The 21,118-nt window shown below is 40.5% G+C and overlaps 1 pseudogene across 1 annotated transcript in view; it reads right to left on the bottom strand.

Annotated features, from left to right (window-relative positions):
• Positions 1 to 702: 702 nt before the first annotated feature.
• Positions 703 to 21,118, bottom strand: part of LOC108303117 — a 29,190-nt pseudogene continuing 8,774 nt past the window's right edge. Inside the window, exon 3 of the transcript XR_001824691.1 lies at positions 703 to 1,824. The product of XR_001824691.1 is annotated as an STARD3 N-terminal-like protein (transcript). The remainder of the gene's footprint in view (positions 1,825 to 21,118) is intronic.

Raw genomic sequence — 21,118 nt, 5'->3', positions numbered from 1 at the left:
AGTATGGCCATTTTCACAATATTGATTCCTCCTAACCATGAGCATGGAATGTTTTCCCATCTGTTTGTGTCCTCCCTGATTTCCTTGAGCAGTGGTTTGTAGTTCTCCTTGAAGAGGTCCTTTACCTCCTTTGTTAGTTGTATTCCTAGGTATTTTATTCTCTTTGTAGCAATTGTGAATGGCAGTTGGTTCTTGATTTGACTCTCTTTAAGTCTGTTGTTGGTGTATAGGAATGCTTGTGAGTTCTGCACATTGATTTTTTATCCTGAGACTTTGCTGAAGTTGCTTATCAGTTTAAGGAGATTTTGGGCTGAGATGATGGGGTCTTGTAAATATACAATCATGTTGTCTGCAAATAGAGACAATTTGACTTCCTCATTTCCTAATTGAATACCTTTATTTATTTTTCTTGCCTGATTGCTCTGGCTAGAACTTCCAATACTATATCAAATACGAGTAGTGAGAGAGAGCATCCTTGTCTAGTGCCAGATTTCAAAGGGAAAGCTTCCAGTTTTTGGCCATTCAGTATGACATTGGCTTTGGGTTTGTCGTAAATAGCTTTTATTATTATTATTATTATTATCATCACTTTTTGACATGATGCATTTTATTATGCTTTTAAAAACTGTACAAAGAGCACATGTGCATGAGTTTAAAAATACAAAGGGAATGTAGGATGTTAAAAAAGAAATACAAAATAAATCTGAGACATAAAACAAAAAAATGTCATTCTGTGAATTGAAATTAAAAGGTATTTTGCTTACTAAAAAAGTTTTATTTCAATATTTAAGTCTTTTGATTAGGAATACAGCACAAGACTTTCCTCACCTAATGGTTAACACATCAGACTCAGTCTCACTGAAGAGAGGATGAATCATGACATTACCTTACCGGCCACAGGCAGGTGACTAAATGTGCATGGATATGGTACAATGTCTGTGAGGTATTACGATAAATAAATCTTTATTAGCTGCTCAATAAAGTCAGCAGTGAGCATCACCATTTTATTGTCAACAGGGAGGCTCCATTGCTAGCCTCCTTTTGCCTCCAGTGACTTTCTGTGAGAGTCTTTCACATTTAACAAAAGTAGTACTCATAGTTCTAAAAGTGGTTTCTCACTGTCCTGTTTTTCTTCAGTTTCATCAGATCCTGCTTCAGATTCAGGAGGGGAATAAAACTGATCATCAGAAAGACCACCAGGTATAAGTGCTTCCCTCTCTGAAGCATCCTGAACTATCAGGTGTCTGTTTTCTTCTTCTGCTTCTTGAGGTAACACTTTGAAATCCAGGAACCACGTCTCAATCCAGGCAAGGATGAATGAAATCTTGGGCAGCGCATAGCCAAAAGCCCCTTGAGAGAAAAGCTTTGAAAGGATCACTTTTGCTAGTAAAAAGGCACTGGTCACTGCCGTTGTCAACGCTATTGCCCACCAATGGCACAGTCTGTACACAGCGTATGCAAGTATTAATATTTTAAATTGAAAAACTGCCAAAAGAAATGTATCAAAATTTGAAAAGTAGCAGTCATACTGCACCACCTCTTTCTCTAACGTATTCTTAATGCCTCCATTCACATTTAATTCTAGTATCCACAGTTATGTTACAAATAAGAGGTCAAAGGTGACAAACAAACAGAAAGTCCTCCTGACATTAGATATGCCTTTCTTTTCCCTTCCCTCATAGGACTCAATCTTGGCCATGAGTTGTGTGGGGTTGATGGAATGGATGTCTCGCAGAGAAGCATGGGAGCTCTGGCTCCAGTTGAGAGCATTCTCCCTGTTTACTGGCAGGTGGCTATCCTGGGTTACGGGAGCCTTCTTCCAACCTCACCGTCCCTAAAGAAAGGACACCTCAAAGGGTGGTTCCGGGGATGGCCACCCCAGGCTGGCCCGGGGACTGCAGCTCCACGGTCGTGCCGGGACCTGAAGGGCGGGGCTCGGCAGGGAGCGACCCAGGACCCAGTATGCCGGGCAACACACAGCCCACCGCCCGCACCCAGCAGCCCTCGCTTTTATTATTTTCAGATACGTTCTGTCGATACCTAGTTTATTGAGAGATTTTTTTTTTTTCTTTTTTTGAGACGGAGTTTCGCTCTTGTTACCCAGGCTGGAGTGCAATGGCGCGATCTCGGCTCACCGCAACCTCCGTCTCCTGCGTTCAGGCAATTCTCCTGCCTCAACCTCCTCAGTAGCTGGGATTACAGGCACGCGCCACCATGCCCAGCTAATTTTTTGTATTTTTAGTAGAGACGGGGTTTCACCATGTTGACCAGGATGGTCTCAATCTCTTGACCTCGTGATCCACCTGCCTCGGCCTCCCAAAGTGCTGGGATTACAGGCTTGAGCCACCGCGCCCGGCCTTTATTGAGAGATTTTAGCATAAAGCGCTGTTGAATTTTGTGGAAGGCCTTCTCTGCATCTATTGAGATAATCATGTGGTTTTTGTCTTTGGTTCTGTTTATGTGGTGAATTACGTTTATAGACTTGCATATGTTGAACCAGACTTCCATCCCCGGGAGGAAGCCTACTTGATCGTGATGGATAAGTGTTTTGATGTGCTGATGCAATTGGTTTCCCAGTATTTTATTGAAGATTTTTGCATCTATGTTTATCATAGATATTGGCCTGAAGTTTTCTTTTCTTGTTGAGTCTTTGCCGGGTTTTGGTATCAGGATGATGTTAGTCTCATAAAATGATTTGGGGAGGCTTCCCTCTTTCTGGATTGTTTGGAATAGTTTCAGAAGGAGTGGTACCAGCTCCTCTTTGTATGTCTGGTAGAATTCAACTGTGAACTCATCTGGATCTGGGCTTTTTTTGGTTGGTAGGCTATTAATTGCTGCCTCACCCTCAGCCCTTGTTATTGGTCTATTCAGGGTTTGGACTTCTTCCTAGTTTAGGCTTGGGAGGGTGCAAGTGTCCAGGAATTTATCCATTTCTTCCAGGTTTACTGGTTTATGTGCATAGAATTGTTTGTAGTAATCTCTGATAGTGGTTTGTATTTTTGTGGAATCTGTGGTGATATCCCCTTTATCATTTTTTATTGCATCTTTTTGATTCTTCTCTCTTTTCTTTTTTATTAATCTGGATAGTGGTCTATTTTGTTGATCTTTTCAAAAAACCAGCTCTTGGATTTATTGGTTTTTTGAAGGGTTTTTTTCTGTCTCTATCTCCTTCAGTTCTGCTTTGATCTTAGTTACTTCTTGTCTTCTGCTAGCTTTTGAATTTTTTTGATCTTGCTTCTCTAGCTCTTTCAATTTTGATGACAGGGTGTCGATTTTAGGTCTTTCCTTGCTTCTTGTGTGGGCATTTATTGCTATAAATTTTTCTCTAGACACTGCTTTAAATGTGTCCCAGAGATTCTGGTACATTGTGTCTTTGTTCTCGTTGGTTTCAAAGAACATCTTTATTTCTGCCTTCATTTCATTGTTTATCCAGTCAACATTCAAGAGCCAGTTGTTCCGTTTCCATGAAGTTGTGCGGTTCTGAGTTAGTTTCTTAATCATGAGTTCTAATTTGATTGCCCTGCGGTCTGAGAGACTGTTTGTTATGATTTCCATTCTTTTGCATTTGCTGAGGAGTGATTTACTTCCAATTATGTGGTCAATTTTAGAGTAGGTGTGAGGTGGTGCTGAGAAGAATGTATATTCTGTGGATTTGGGGTGGAGAGTTCTGTAAATGTCTATTAGGCTTGCTTGGTCCAGATCCGAGTTCGAGTCTTGGATATCCTTGTTAATTTTCTGTCTCGTTGATCTGTCTAATATTGACAGTGAAGTGTAAAAGTCTCCCACTATCATTGTGTGGAAGTCTAAGTCTCTCGTATGTCATTAAGAACTTGCTTTATGTATCTGGGTGCTTCTGTATTGGGTACGTATATATTTAGGATCATTAGCTTTTCTTCTTTTTTTTTTTTTTTTATGTTTTATCTATTTGGAGAGAATAACGTTAGCTCTTCTTGTTGCATTGATCCTTTTGCCATTATGTAATGCCCTTCTTTGTCTGTTTTGATCTTTGTTAAAGTCTATTTTATCAGAGATTAGGATTGCAACTCCTCCTCTTTTTTGCTCTCTATTTGCTTGGTAAATCTTCCTCCATCCCTTTATTTTGAGCCTATGTGTGTCCTTGCACATGAGATGGGTTTCCTGGATACAGCACACTGATGGGTTTTGACTTCTTATCCAATTCGCCAGTCTGTGTCTTTCGATTGGGGCATTTAGCCCATTTACATTTAAGGTTAATATTGTTATGTGTGAATTTGATCCTGCCATTTTGATGCTAGCTGGTTGTTTTGCCCATTAGTTGATGCAGTTTCTTCATTGTATCGATGCTCTTTACCATTTGATATGTTTTGGAGTGGCTGGTACTGGTTGTTCCTTTTTATGTTTAATGCTTCTTTCGGAAGCTCCTGTAAGGCAAGTCTGGTGGTGATGGAATCTCTGAGCAATTGCTTGTTCGTAAAGGATTTTATTTCTCCTTTGCTTATGAAGCTTAGTTTGGCTGGATATGAAACTCTAGGTTGAAAGTTCTTTTCTTTAAGGATGTTGAATATTGGCCCCACTCTCTTCTGGCTTGTAGGGTTTCTGCTGAGAGATCTGCTGTAAGTCTGATGGGCTTCCCTTTGTGGGTAACCTGATCTTTCTCTCTGGCTGCCCTTAGCATTTTTTCCTTCATTTCAACCCTGGTGAATCTCACAATTATGTGCCTTGGGGTTCCTCTTCTTGATGAATATCTTTGTGGTGTTCTCTGTATTTCCTGGACTTGAATATTGGCCTGCCTTGCTAGGTTGGGGAAGTTCTCCTGGATAATATAGTGAAGAGTATTTTCCACCTTGGATTCATTCTCTCCGTTACATTCAGATACACCTATCCAACATACATTAGGTCTTTTGACATAATCCAATATTTCTTGGAGGCTTTGTTCATTTCTTTTTACTCTTTTTTCTCTAATCTTGCCTTCTCATTTCATTTCATTGAGTTGATCTTCAGTCTGTGATATCTTTTCTTCTGCTTGGTCGATTTGGCTATTGAAACTTGTGTATGCTTCGTGAAGTTCTCGTATTGTGTTTTTCGGCTCCATCAGTTCATTTATATTCCTCTCTAAGCTGTTTATTCTCGTTAGCATTTTGTCAAACCTTTTTTCAATGTTCTTAGTTTCTTTGCATTGCCTTAGAATATGTTCTATTAGATCAGAGAAGTTTGTTATTACCCACCTTCTGAAGCCTGTTTCTGTCAATTCATGAGACTCATTCTGCATCCAGCCTTTTTCCCTTGCTGGTGAGGAGTTGTGATCCCTTGGCGGAGGAGAGGCATTCTGGTTTTGGGTATTTTCATCCTTTTTGCACTGGTTTCTTCCCATCTTTGTGGATTTATCTACCTGTGGTTTTTGTAGTTGGTGACTTTCTGATGGGGTCTCTGTGTGGATGTCCTTTTTGTTGATAATGAAGCTATTTCTTTCTGTTTTTCAGTTTTCCTTCTAACAATCAGGCCCCTCTGCTGTAGGACTGCTGGAGGTCTACTCCAGACTCTGCTTGCCTGGGGATCACCTGCAGTGTCTGCAGAACAGTAAGGATTGATGCCAGCTTCTTTTTCTGTTATCTTTGTCTCAGAAGGATACCTGCCAGATGTCAGCCTGAGCTCTCCTTTATGAAGTGTCTCTTTGAATATATGGGGGTCGAGGAGCTGTGTGATGAGACAGCCTGTCCCTTATAGAAGCTCAAGTGCTGAGCTGTGAGCTCCATTGTTCCGTTTAGAGCTGCTGGGCAGGTGTGTTTAAGTCTGCTGCAGCAGAACTCAAAACTGCCTTTTTTTCCCAGATGCTCTGGGAAGGTGGGGCTTTATTTATTAGTTCCTGAGGTGCTGCTGCCTTTTTCAGAGATCACGTGCCCAGCGAGGAGATAGCCTAGTCACAGTCTGCAAGCAGAGGCATTGCTGAGCTGCCATGGGCTCTGCCCAGCTGCTGTGTGAACTTCCTTGCAGTTTTGTTTATAGAGGTATAGTTAGAACTGCCCTTCACTTTGGGAGTCTGAGGCTGGCGGATCACAAGGTCAGGAGATTAAGACCATCCTGGCTGACATGGTGAAACCCTGTCTCTACTAAAAATACAAAAAATTACCCACGGGTGATGGTATGCACCTGTAATCCCAGCTACTCAGGAGACTGAGGCAGGTGAATTGCTTGTACCCGGGAGGCGGAGGTTGCAGTGAGTGGAGATTGTGCTATTGCATTCCAGCCTGGGTGACAGAGTGAGACTCTGTCTCAAAAAAAAATTGTGGTAGGCTGGGCACAGTGGCTTGTCCTTTAAACTTAGCACTTTGGGAGGATCATTTTATCCCAAGGGTTCAAGATCAGACAGGTGAGACTTTATCTATTAATAAAAAAGGCATGGAGCTGCTGGCCTGTGTTCCCATCTACTCAGAAGGCTGAGGCAAGAGGATTGCTTGAGCCCAGAGGTTAAGGCTGCAGTGAGCCATGATCACACCACTGCACTCTAGCATGGGCAAGCAAGTGAGACCTTGTCTCGAAAAAAGAAAAAATTGCGGTAAAATGCACATAACATAAAATTTACAGTCTTAACCTTTTTAAAGCATATGGTTTGGTGATATTAGTACCTCCACAGTGTTGTGTAACCATCACCACAATCCATTTCCAGAACTTTTTCATCTTCCCAAATGGAAATTCTGTTCCCATTAAACAGTAACTTCCCATTCTGGCTCCCTCTACCACCTGGTAACCAGCATTCTACTTCCTGTCTCTGAAAATTTGACTACTCTGGGTGCCTCATATGAGTGGAATTGAGGTAGGAGGCAGCACTCAACTTCGGAGACAGGGTTCAAGCTCCAGACCGGATTGAAGAATAGCTGACACAGGGAAGAGGCGAAAACACCTTTCCATAAGACAGAACCATTGTCAGCTTACCATTGCCATGAAAACACCTGGAAGTTACCACCCATTTCCATGGCAATGACCCAGTGACCCAGAAATTATAGAAATTTCTATAAATAGGAATTTCTATAAATTCCTATTTATAGAAATTTCTGCATAATCTGCCCCTTAATTTGTGTGTGTGTGTGTGTATATATATATATATATATATATATATATAATTTATTTATTTTTCTTTTTTAAGATGGGGTTTCACCATGATGGCGAGGCTGGTCTTGAACTCCTGACCTCAGGTGATCCACCCACCTCAGCCTCCCAAAGTGCTAGGATTACAGGCGTGAGCCACTGTGCCTGGCTCTAATTTGCATATATTAAAAGTGAGTATGAATGTGACTGCAGATCTGCCTCTGAGCTGCTACTCTAGACACACAGCCTGTGGGGTAGCTCCACCCACAAGGAGCAGTGCCTCTGCTCCTGCTGTGCACTGCCACTTCAATAAAAGTTGCTAACACTGCCAGCTTACCCTTGAATTCTCTCCTGGGCAAAGCCAAGACCCTTAGTTCTGGGCTAACCCCCGGTTTTGGGGCTTACCTGTCCTGCATCAGAATCAGATATAATAGTATTTGTCTTTTAATGACTTGCTTATTTCATGAAATAGGTCTTCAAGTTTCATTGATTTTGTAGTATGGGTCAGAATTTCCCTACTGTGTGGATATACAACATTTTGTTTATCCGTTTATTTGTCAGTAGCTGCTTAGGTTATTTTCATCCTTTGGCTTCTGTAGAAAATGCTTCTATAAATGTGGGTGTATAGATCTCTCTTCAAGCCCCTACTCTTAATTTCAAGCCTGGATTTTTACATATTTTGGAGAAAGAAAGTTATGTTTTAAATTCCTCTTCCATCTAGGATTTGGCTTTTTTCTTTTTTTTTTTTTTTTGAGACAGAGTCTCACTCTGTCACCCAGGCTGGAGTGCAGTGGTGCTAACTTCCACCTCCCGGGTTCAAATGATTCTTCTGCATCAGCCTCCCCCCAGTATCTGGGATTACAGGCATGCGCCACCACACTTCGCTAATCTTTATATTTTTAGTAGAGATGGGATTTTGCCATGTTAGCCAGGCTGGTCTTGAACTACTGACCTCAGGTTATCCACCTGCCTTGGCCTCCCAAAGTGCTGGGATTACTGGTGTGAGCCACCGTGCCCAACTGGATTTAATTTTTATTTGATGTTTTTAATTGGCTTTTAAGGGGATCGTGATTGTGCTTTTCTTGGTGAAACATCAACATGAATAGTCTTGACCTGTTTGTAATAGCCAAGCTTCACTTTAGTTTCAAATGTGTTCCTTCATGTGCAATGCTACTCACATGACTATTTGTAAGTAATTTCTACTGGAGGGAATTGATAATAGAAATCTTATTTGAGGTTTTGGATGTTTGGTGAACACAGAGAAAATTCATGAGGAAACTCATTGGTCAAGTTCACGAGAAAGGGCACAGGAACCCAGATTCTCTTCAGTAACAAAGTCCTCTTCTTTGAGGGCTGAGAACTGTTATTTTCTCAAGTAAGCCCAGCTTTGCTTGTGCTCACATTTGATTTTCCTTATGCACTCCAGCACGATGGCATGTCTTGCCTGTTTCTTAAAGAGTTATATAATTATGCACATCAATATTGTGGGTCTTTTTCCCCTTGGACAGTACTTTCTGGAACTGCTAGATTTCCAGATGAGAGCTGTTTATTCTGGATCAGACTTAATTTGGTCAGCTGAATTATCTTGGGTATGAAGAGTTTTTCTTACCCTTGGCCTACTTTTCATGGTTCTAAATATTCTTTTACAGTTTCAACAAGTACTCTGTAAAACAGAAATAGTTGAAAGCACTGCTTTCTTTTGCCTTCTTAGTTCCTTTGCTGTTTAATGATCTCAGTATGTCAGTTACATTGCCTTCTTTGAAAGCCATAACCACAGAGCTCTGCATTGCAAAGGAATGCTTTGTTATTGTCACAATATTCATCGAGTGCTCTCTATGTGCCAGGCTCCTCACAGCTTGTTACAAAACCAGATGGTTACCCTAGAGGATTCAGGAAGGTGATGGAGATTTATTCAGGGTCCTGTGGGAAAAAAAGGCACCAGTTTAGCTGAAATAGCCCAGGAAGCTCTGGGCTGCTTGAAGAGTCTTCTCTACCTTTTATTGCACTTGGATTCTAAGCCCCCACCCTCCCAAAGAGTAACAACTTAAAAGCAGAAGAAAATCACTGTAGCAAATCACCCTAATAAATCAACTAATTTCCTGTCTTCCCACAGTTGTTGTGGAAGAAAAGGAGAAAAAATACAGGAAGAAGAAGAAGTTAAGACAGAAGCAAGTTTGACTCTATTCTCCTGGGCACATCCTCCCTTTGTCTAATTCTGTATTCTACATTTTTCTCTTTTCCACCTTCACCCAGCATTCACAATTATTTGTTTTAATTTTTAATTTTTAAATTTTTAATATTATTTATTTTTGAGATGGAGTTTTGCTCTGTCTGGAATGCAATGGCACAGTCTTGGCTCCCTGAAACCTCCACCTCCCGAGTTCAAGCGATTCTTCTGCCTCAGCCCCCCAAGTAGCTAGGATTACAGGCATGCGCCACCAGGTCTGGCTACTATTTTGTATTTAGTAGAGATGGGGTTTCACCATGTTGGTCGGTTTGGTCTCAAACTCCTGGCCTCAGGTGATCCACCCGCCTTGACCTCCCAAAGTCCTGGGGATTATAGGCATAAGCCACCATGGCAGGGCACCACACCTGGCCTTTTTAAAATTTTATTTTATTTTATTTTATTTTATTTTATTTTAATAGAGATGGAGTCTTAGGCTGGTCTCAAACTCTTGGGCTCCAGTGATTCACCTGCCTTAGCCTCCCAATGTGCTGGGACTAAATGCATGAGCCAGAGAGTCTCACTTTGTCCCCCAGGCTAGAGTGCAGTGGTGCCATCTCAGCTCATTGCAACCTCTGCCTCACTTGCAGTTATGTGATGCATCCTAGAAGTTGGATCCTCCAATTGACAGTTTATCCCTGGGAGCAGATGGACCATCCCTGCTCATTGCTGCCCAAATACCAGATCCTTGAGCAAAAGAAATTACTTTCATTGTTTTTTAAGCTACATAATTAAAAAAAAAAAAAAACTTTATGGTATAACTTACATACCATAGAATTCAACCATATAGGCCGGGCGCGGTGGCTCAAGCCTGTAATCCCAGCACTTTGGGAGGCCGAGGTGGGTGGATCACGAGGACAAGAGATCGAGACCATCCTGGTCAACATGGTGAAACCCCGTCTCTACTAAAAATACAAAAAATTAGCTGGGCATGGTGGTACGTGCCTGTAATCCCAGCTACTCAGGAGGCTGAGGCAGAAGAATTGCCTGAACCCAGGAGGCAGAGGTTGCGGTGAGCTGAGATCGCGCCATTGCACTCCAGCCTGGGTAACATGAGTGAAACTCCGTCTCAAAAAAAAAAAAAAAAAAGGATTCAACCATATAAATGTACAATTGGGTGATTTTTAATACATTTAAAAAGTTGTGCAACCATTACCACAGTTTTAAAACTTTTTTTTTCATTTTAGAGATAGGGTCTCACTCTGCCACTCAGCTTGGGGTGCAAGTGGCACGATCATAGCTCACTGAAGCTTTGACCTCCCAGGCTCAAGTGATCCTCCTACCTCAGCCTCCCGAGCAGCTGGGACTACAGGCACTTGCCACCATGCCCTGGTTTTTTTGGGGGTAGAGACAAGATCTTGCTTTGTTACCCAGACTGATCTCAAACTTCCATGCTCATGTGATCTTCCCACCTTGGCCTCCCAAAGTGCTGGGATTACAGGGGTGAGCCTACTACCACCCTATTACAATTCACTGTGAGGCTGCTAGTTTTGGGAATGGTTGTTATACAGTAATAGATGGTAGAAACCTAAAAAACTGAAGATACACATACACTATGGCTTAGCAATTCCATTCCTAGGTGTGTACCCTAGAGAAATTCTCATACACACCTATCAGGAGACGTATGCAAAAATGATCTTAGCAACCTGCTTGTACAGTAGTCCCCCCTTATCCAAGGTTTCAATGATTTTAATTCCCTGCAGTCAACTGCAGTCTGAAAATATTAAATGGAAAATTCCAGAAATAAACAACTCATAAGAGTTTTTTTGTGTGTATATCTTTCCTTTTCGTTTGTTTATTTATTCTACTTTAAGTTCCGGGATACATGTGCGGAATGAGTAGGTTTGTTACATAGGTATACATGTACCATGGTAGATTGCTGCACCTATCAACCTGTCATCTGAGTTTTTAGTCCCGCATGAATTAGCTATTTATTCTGATGCTCTCCCTCCCCTCGCCCCCCTACCACTGACAGGCCCCAGTGTGTGTTGTTCCCCTCCCTGTGTCCATGTGTTCTCATTGTTCAGTTCCTACTTATGAGCGAGAACATGCAGTATTTGGTTTTCCGTTACTGTGTTGGTTTGCTGAGAATGAGGGCTTCCAGCTTCATCCATGTCGCTGCAGAGGACATGATGATCTTCTTCCATTTTATGGCTGCATAGTATTCCATGTATATATGCACCACATTTTCTTTATTCAGTTTATCATTGACGAGCATTTGGATTGGTCTCATGTCTTTGCTATTGTAAATAGTGCTGCACTAAACATAGGTGTGCATGTGTCTTTATATTGGAATGATTTATATTCTTTTGGGTAGATACCCAGTAATGGGATTGCTTGGTCAAATGGTATTTCTGGTTCTAGATCCTTGAGGAATTGCCACACTGTCTCCCACAATGGTTGAACTAATTTACATTCCCATCAACAGTGTAAAGGTGTTTCTATTTCTCTACAGCCTCACCAGCATCTGTTGTTTCTTGACATTTTAATAATCACCATTCTGACTGATGTGAAGTTCTATCTCATTATGGTTTTGATTTGCATTTCTCTAATCATCAGTGATGTTGAGCTTTTTTTCATATGTTTGTTGGCAGCATAGATGTCTTCTTTTGAGAAGTGTCTGTTCATATTCTTTGCCCACTTTTTGATCGAGTTTGTTTTTCTTGTAAATTTGTTTAAGTACCTTGTAAATTCTGGATATTAGACCTTTGTCGGATGGATAAATAGCAACATTTTTCTCCCAGTCTGTAGGCTGCCTATTCACTCTGATGAGAGTTTCTTTTGCTGTGCAGAAGTTCTTTAGTTTAATTAGATTCCATTTGTCAAGTTTGGCTTTTGTTGCAATTGCTTTTGGCATTTTTGTCATGAAATCTTTTCCCATACCTATGTCCTGAATGGTATTGCCTAGGTTTTCTCCTAGGGTTTTTATGGTTTTCAGTTTTACATGTAAGTCTTTAATCCATCTTGAGTTAATTTTTGTATAAGGTGTAAGGAAGGGGTATAGTTTCAGTTTTCTGCATATGGCTAGCCAGTTTTCTCAGCACCACTTATTAAATAGGGAATCCTTTCCCCATTGCTTGTTTTTGTCAGATTTGTCAAAAAGCAGATGCCTATAGATGCGTGGTGTTATTTCTGAGGTCTCTGTTCTGTTCCATTGGTCTATATGTCTGTTTTGGTACCAGTACCATGCTCTTTTGGTTACTGTAGCCTTATCGTGTAATTTGAAGTTAGAGTGATGTCTCCAGCTTTGTTCTTTTTGCCTAGGATTGTCTTGGCTATACAGGTTCTTTTTTGGTTCCATATGAAATGTAAAGTAGTTCTTTCTAATTCTGTGAAGAATATCAATGGTAGTTTAATGGGAATAGCATTGAATCTATAAATTACTTGGGGCAGTATGGCCATTTTCATATTTATTCTTCCTATCCATGAGGATGGATTTTTTTTTTTAACTTATGTCTTCTTTTATTTCCTTGAGCAGTGGTTCGTAGTTCTCCTTGAAGAGGTCCTTCATGTCCCTTGTTAGCTGCATTCCTACGTTATTTTTTTCTCCTTGTAGCAATTGTGAATGGGAGTTCACTCATGATTTCAACTCTGCTTGTCTATTGTTGGTGTAAAGGTATGCTTGTGATTTTTCCACATTGATTTTGTATCCTGAGACTTTGCTGAAGTTGCTTATCAGCTTAAGGAGGTTTTTTTTGTTTTATTTTGTTTTGTTTTGTTTTGTTTTGAGATGGAGTCTTGCTCTGTCACTCAGGCTGGAGTGCAGTGGCATGATTTCAGCTCACTGCAACCTCTGCCTCCCAGGTTCAAGTGATTCTCCTGCCTTAGCCTCCCGACTAGCTGGGCTCACAGGCACGCACCACCATGCCCAACTAATTTTTGTATTTTTAGTAGAGACAGTGTTCCACCATATTGGCCAGGATGGTCTCAATCTCCTGACCTCGTGCTCTGCCTGCCTTGGGCTCTCAAAGTGCTGATATTACAGGCTTGAGCCACCGCACATGGATGCTTAAGGAGTTTTTGAGCTGAGGTGATGGGGTTTTCTAAATATGGAATAATTTTGTCAGCAAACAGAGACAATTTGACTTCCTCTCTTCCCATTTGAATACGCTTTATTTCTCTTGCCTGATTGCCCTGGCCAGAACTTCCAATACTATGTTAAATAGCAGTGGTGAGAGAGGGCATACTTTCTTGTGCTGGTTTTCAAAGGGAATGCTTCCAGCTTTTGCCCATTCTGTATGATATTGGCTGTGGGTTTGTCATATATAGCTCTTATTTTGAGATATGTTCCATCAATACCTAGTTTATTGAGAGTTTTTAACATGAAGGGATGTTGAATTTTATCAAAGGCTTTTCTGCATTGAGATGATCATGCGGGTTTTTTTTTGTCATTGATTTTGTTTATGTGATGGATTATGTTTGCTGATTTGCATATGTTGAACCAGCCTTGCATCCCAGGGATGAAGCTGACTTGATCGTGGTAGATAAGCTTTTTGATGTGTTGCTGGATTCAATTTGCCAGTATTTTATTGAGGATTTTCACATCAATGTTCATCAGAAATATTGGCCTGAAGTTTTCTTTTTTTGTTATGTCTCTGCCAGGTTTTGGTATCAGGATGATGCTGGCATCATAAAATGAGTTAGGGAGGAGTCCCTCCTCTTCAATTGTTTGGAATGTTTCAGAAGGAATGGCACCAGCTTCTTTTTGTGCTTCTGGTAGAATTTACCTGTGAATCCTTCTGGTCCTGGGCTTTTTTTGGTTCGTAGGCTATTAATTTCTGCCTCAATCTAAGAACTTGTTATTGGTCTATTCAGGGATTCATCTTCTTCCTGGTTTAGTCTTGGGAGGATGTATGTGTCCAGGAATTTATCCATTTCTTCTAGATTTTCTAGTTTATTTGTGTAAAGGTGTTTATAATATTCTCTGATGGTAGTTTGTATATCTATAAAGTCAATGGTGCCGGGCGCGGTGGCTCAAGCCTGTAATCCCAGCACTTTGGGAGGCCGAGGCGGGTGGATCACGAGGTCAAGAGATCGAGACCATCCTGATCAACATGGTGAAACCCTGTCTCTACTAAAAAAAAAAAATACAAAAATTAGCTGGGCATGGTGGCGCTCGCCTGTAGTCCCAGCTACTCGGGAGGCTGAGGCAGGAGAATTGCCTGAACCCAGGAGGTGGAGGTTGCGGTGAGCCGAGATTGCACCATTGCACTCCAGCCTGGGTAACAAGAGCGAAACTCCGTCTCAAAAAAAAAAATAAATAAAAATAAATAAATAAATAAATAAAGTCAATGGTGATATCCCCTTTATCATTTTTTATTGTGTCTGTTTGATTCTTCTCTCTCTTCTGTATTAGTCTAGCTAGTGGTCTGTTTTGTTAATTTTTTAAAAAAATCAGATCCTGGATTCACTGATTTTGTTGAAGTGTTTTTAGTGTCTCCATCTCCTTCAGTTCTGGTCTGATCTTAGTTACTTCTCATCTTCTGCTAGTTTTTGGATTTGTTTGCTCTTGCTTCTCTAGTTCTTTTCATTGTGATGTTAGGGTGTCATTTCGAGATCTTTCTATCTTTCTGATGTGGGCTTTTAGTACTATAAATTTCCCTCCTAACACTGCTTTACCTGTGACGTAGAGATTCTGGTACATTGTCTCTTTCTTTATTCTCATTGGTATCAAAGAACTTCTTGATTTCTGCCTTAATTTCATTATTTAACCAGGGTTCATTCAGGAGCAAGTTGTTCAATTTCCATGTAGATGTGTGGTTTTTTTTTTTTTGAGACAGAGTTTCACTCTTGTTACCCAGGCTGGAGTGCAATGGCGTGATCTCGGCTCACCACAACCTCCGCCTCCTGGGTTCAGGCAATTCTCCTGCCTCAGCCTCCTGAGTAGCTGGGATTACAGGCACACGCCACCATGCCCAGCTGAATTTTGTATTTTTAGTAGAGACGGGGTTTCACCATGTTGACCAGGATAGTCTCAATCTCTTGACCTCGTGATCCATCCCCCTCGGCCTCCCAAAGTGCTGGGATTACAGGCTTGAGCCACCGTGCCCGGCAGAGATGTGTGGTTTTGAGTGAGTTTCTTAATCTTGAGTTCTAATTTGATTGCACTGTGGTTTGAGAGACTGTTATAATTTCATTTCTTTTGGATTTGCTGAGAACAACTCATAAGTTTTAAATTGCTTGCCGTTCTGAGTAGTGTGATGAAATCTCAGGTTGTCCTTCTCTGTCCCACTTGGGACAGTCCATCCCTTTGTCCAGTGTATCCTTGAGGTCTACACTATTGGCCTGGTGGGTAGTCATCAGTTTGGTTTCCTCCTGACACCCAACCATCAACATTGTTATGGCTTAATGATCCAGGATCACGTGAAGCAGATGGTCCCCCTTTTGACATATCATCAGAAGGTCAATAGTAGCCTGACGCTAGTCACAATGTCTGTGTCATTCACCTCATCACCTGGGAATTTTATTATCCTGCATAATCACTGTACTTGAGTGCAGTACAATATTTTTAGGGAGAGATCATATTCACTTTTATTACAGTATATTGTTATAATTGTTCTATTTTTGTTGTTATTGTTAATCTCTTACTGTGCTTAATTTATAAATTAAACTTTATCATATAGTAATATATAGAGTTCAATACTATCTGTGGTTTCATGTATGCAGTAGGGGTCTTTGAACATAACCCCCGAGGGCATGGGGGGGCTACTGTATTTTTTGTTTCTTTTCCTTTTTTCTTTTTTTCAGTTCCAGGCACATGATGCTCAAGGAGGGACTACTATAAGAGCAAACATTGGTTGGGGAGGGGAAGACCAAAAAACTTGTTTATGAACTCATGAACAATTGAGTGTGGAAATAAACTGCAATGTATTCATACAATAAAATACTTCCTGGAAGTGAAAATGATCTGCAGATAGACAAAGCAACATGACTCTCAGAAACTTAATGTGCAAAAAAAAGCAAGTAACAGGATAACTTGCATAAAGTTCAAAAACCTGAAACACTAAACAATCCGTTGAGAAGGGAAATATATCACAATTTTTTTTTCTTTTGAGATGGAGTCTCTGTTGCCCAGAATGGAGTGCAGTGGCACAATCACAGCTCACTGCAGCCTCAACTCCCCTGGCTGAGGTGATCTCCCACTTCAGTCTCGTGAGTAGCTGGGTCCACAGGCATGTGCCACCATGCTGGGCTAATGTTTTTGTATTTTTTGTAGGATGGGTTTTCTCCATGTTGCACAGGCTAGTCTAAAAATTTCCTGAGCTCAAGTGATCCACCTGCCTTGGCCTTCCAAAGTGCTGGGATTACAGGTGAGAGCCACAGTGCGTGGACAAATTTTTAAGCAAAATGAGGAATGACAGACACCATCTTAGAGCTGGGTGGTGGATTGTTCATTTTATTATTTTTTTATATCATACACATTAGATATAAATTCTTTTGCGTCTCTTCAGTTGTTAATATAAAGAATTGGCTAGGCGTGATGGCTCACGCCTGTAATCCCGGCACTTTGGGAGGCCAAGGCAGGTGGATCACTAGGTCAGAAGATCGAGACCATCCTGGCCAACATAGTGAAACCCCATCTCTACCAAGAATACAAAAAATTAGCCAGGCGTGGTGGCACATGCCTGTAGTCTCAGCTACTTGGGAGGCTGAAGCAGGGGAATTGCTTGAACCCAGGAGGTGAGGTTGCAGAGAGCCAAGATTGTGCCACTGCACTCCAGCCTGGTGACAAAGGGAGACTCCATCTCTAAATAAATAAATAAATAAATACAATATAGACTCTAAAATAGGCCAGTTTGTTATCTCATTCATAATCCCAGCATTTTGGGAGGCCGAGGTGGGAGGATCACTTGAGCCCAGGAGTTCAAGACTATCTGGGGTAACATACCAAGGTCATTTCTCTACAAAAAAATTTAAAAACATTAGGTAGACCTGGTGGCTTATGTTTGTAGTGCCAGCTACTCAGGAGGCTGAAGTAGGAGGATTGCTTGAGCCCAGGAGTTTAAGGCTGCAGTGAGCTATGATTGTACCACTGAACTCCAGCCTGGACAATAGAATGAGACACTGTCTCTTAAAAAATAATTAAATAAAAAAAGAATTAAAAATTATAGTAATAGCAGACCCGGCAAGTGGCCCACACCTGTAATCCCAGCACTTTGGGAGGCTGAGGTGGGTGGATCACCTGACGTCAGGAGTTCGAGACCAGACTGGCCAACATGGTGAAACCCCATCTCTACTAAAAATATAAGAATTAGCTAGGCATGGTGGTGTGCAACTGTAGTTCTGGCTATTCAGGAGGCTGAGCCAGGAGAATCACTTGAACTTGGGAGGCGGAGGTTGCAGTGAGCCACTGCACTCCAGCCTAGGCAACAGAGTGAGACTCTGTCTTGAGAGAAAGAAAAAGAGAAAAAGAAAAGAAAAAGAAAGAAAGAAAGAAAAAGAAAGAAAGAAAGAAAAAGAAAGAAAGAAAGAAAAAAAGGAAGGAAGGAAGGAAGGAAGGAAGGAAGGAAGGAAGGAAGGAAGGAAGGAAGGAAGGGAAGAAAGAAGAGAAAGACAAAGGAGGGAAGAAAGGAAAATTTATAACCCTTCTTTAGATGGAAGGGGGAAAAAGAAAGAGCCATTCCTCTGCTTGCTACTTCTTCATTGCTTTTAGCTGAAAATGTTGTGTCAAAGAGGCATAATCTGGAATGTCCCTTCCTGACTCCTTTAATAGCTAGTTTCGTTTAAGAAGCAATTTAAGCATAATTGCTAAAAACAAGTAAATTAGGTGAATGTAAATGGATTCCAAGTTTATAAATCAAGTTTTCAATGATAATTGTTTTATAAACTATGTCTATTTAAAATTAGGCCCAAAAAACTTGGGCAGGGGGAGAATTTGAAGTCTTAAAGTGAAATTAAATAATAGATATTCATAAAACAATTATTGTAGTTGACAAAAATTACATACACTTATGTACAACATGATGTTTTAAAATATGTATATATTGTAGGATGGCTAAATCAAGTTAATTAACATATGCATTATCTCACATATTTTTTTGTGATGAGAGTACGTAAAATCTTCTCTCAGCAATTTTCAAGAATGCAATATGTATTATTAACTATAGTAAATATGCTATAGAATAGAGTTCTTGAACTTATTTCTCCGATCCAACTATAATTTTTTATACTTTGGCCAACATCTCCTCAAATCCCATCTTGTCCAGCCCCACATAACCACCATTCTATTTTTTGCTTCTGTGATTAATATTTGTTTTTATGTATTAATATATAGGTGTGTGTGTATATATGTGTGTGTGTATATATATTTGGTTTGTTTCACTTATAAGCAAATATTACATTTTATAACTAAACTTTAAAATTATATTCTTAATTCATAATTATCTTTATTATTAATTACCATTTAATAACTAATTTAATTAGGCTCTCAGTGAAGAAGGCCATAGATAATGAGGAGAAAGTGGGTAGAGTGTCTAAAGCTCTAGCATGAGAAAGGCAGTAGTGGTTCTTGGAGCCACTGTTCAGGTCTCCAGGCCCTGGACCTAAAAAGTCAGCAGGAAGTGCTGCTTCTCTGTCAATGTTTCCCCATTGCTAGCACCTCGGTAGGCAATGAATCCACCACAGCGATACGAGGCAGCATCCTCAGGAGAGAACAATCAGCCCCGATAATGGATAGCCATGTGCTAGTATTTGGTGTGGAAGAAGAGAGGCGAGCCAGTGCAACTGTGAGGGGCAGCTCTGGTGAAACAGAGTTACCTCTGAGCCTGGAAGCAAAAGGTGGAGCATCTAAGCCCAGCCCAACTGCTACTTATTGGCTGTCTAACCTTGGGCAATGGCTTAACCTAGCTGAATCTCAGTTTTCTTATCTATTACACAGGAATAATTACACCGCTCTATAAAATTGTGAAAATTAAGTGAGATAAGACACATGAGAGCCCCCAAAGTTTGAATCACTTGTCAAGAGGTTGCTGTTTGTTTATGAAAATGTTGTTGCTGAAATTAGTAGTTATTAATAAGATTGTTTCATTTCTTGTTTGATAGTAATCCAAATGACTTCGTGAACATAGGTTTAATCAGAATGAATTTGGGGACCGAGTTTTAATTTGATGTGAAGTTTCATGGACATTTAAAAACATTATTTACTATTCATGCATTAGTTACGTATAGTTACATAGTTTAAGTAACCTTGGGCAAACCGTTGACTCTCAGTTTCGTCTTCTGTGTGTTGGGACTAATATTGCCTGCCCTATGTTTCACACAGGATTGCTGCATTTCTAACTATGATATACAGTTTGTGAAAGATATTTATAAAATGAAAGATGCTAAACATTTTTTTTTTGAGACAGAGTCTTGTTCTGTTGCCCAGGCTGGAGTGCAGTGCCACAATCTCAGCTCACTGCAACCTCTGCCTCCTGGGTTCAAGTGATTCTCCTGCCTCAGCCTCCTGTGTAGCTGGGACTACAGGTGCACACCACCATATCCAGCTAGGTTTTTTGTGTGTGTGTTTTAAGTAGAGATGGGGTTTTGCCATGTTGGCCAGGCTGGTCTCAAACTCTTGACCTCAGGTGATCCACCTGCCTGGGTCTCCCAAAGTGCTGGGATTACAGGTGTGAGCCACTGGGCCCAACCAAGATGCCATTTTTAGAAATGTTTTACTTTTATCACAAAACAGAAATAATAAAAAAAAAAAACACTTAATTTCTAGCAAATACAACTCCCATTAATATTTCAATGAATCTCCTTTTGTTGTTTTTTGACATAGGGTATGTTTTAAAACTAATTTAAATCATACCACATGTATAATTTTATATTCTATTTTTCACTTGTTTATAATAAGTGCTTTCTATACCATTGTATATAATAGTGAAAATTCTTAATGACTAAATAATATGCCCTTGAATAGGCAAATTCTACGTTTTACTTAGGCTACAGGAATTTTTCTTTCATTAATGATATGGTTTGGCCGTGTTCCCAGACAAAGCTCATCTTGAATTGTAGTTCCCACAATCACCACGTGTGGAGGGAGGGACCCACTGGAAGGCAATTGAATCATGAAGGCAGTTTCCCCCATGCTATTCCCGTGGTAGTGAGTCAGTTCTCACGAGATCTGATGGATTTGTAAGGGGCTTCCCCCTTTACTCATCTGTCATTCTTCTCCTTGCTGCCATCTCTTTCCTTTATAAATTACCCAGCCTCAGGTATGTCTTTATTAGCAGCATGAGAACAGACTAATACAATCAATATGGATGATGATGCAACATCTTGGTATAAATGTTTCCATTTTAAAAATTACTTTGGAGTAGAATTCTCATCCTACAGTAATAAAACTGAATCAGTAAAAAATGACATATTAGGATTGGCCAAATCAACTCTAAAATTTTGTGGGCAGGAAAAATTTATACAGTTTCTGCATTTCGATTATTTTAAAGGCATCTTTAATTTTTGGCTTCTATTTCAAGAGAAAAAACTAGAAATCACAAACGATGAATTATGAAAGTGATTTATGCGAAAGATGGCAGTACACGAGTCAACAGATGACAGTCAAGGTGGAGCCTTGGCTCTGCATCAGATGTTTGGTAAAATAAATGTGCACCTATATGTTACATGATACAATAAGATATTGAAGATATGTACATATCTATTTTAAGGATCCTCCTCTTTAACTGAAATTTCTTTTTTTTTAATTTGAGACGGGGTCTTGCTCTGTCCCCCAGGCTGCAGTGCAAGGTCGTGATCTTGGCTCAGTGCAACCTCTGCCTCCCAGGTTCAAGTAATCCTCCTGCCTTAGCCTCCCGAGTAGCTGGGATTACAGGTGCCCACCACTGTGCCCAT

Source organism: Cebus imitator, unplaced genomic scaffold (genome assembly GCF_001604975.1).
Source record: "Cebus imitator isolate Cc_AM_T3 unplaced genomic scaffold, Cebus_imitator-1.0 Scaffold45, whole genome shotgun sequence".
Classification (NCBI taxonomy): Eukaryota; Metazoa; Chordata; class Mammalia; order Primates; family Cebidae; genus Cebus; species Cebus imitator.
This window is presented reverse-complemented; position numbering and strand designations above follow the sequence as displayed.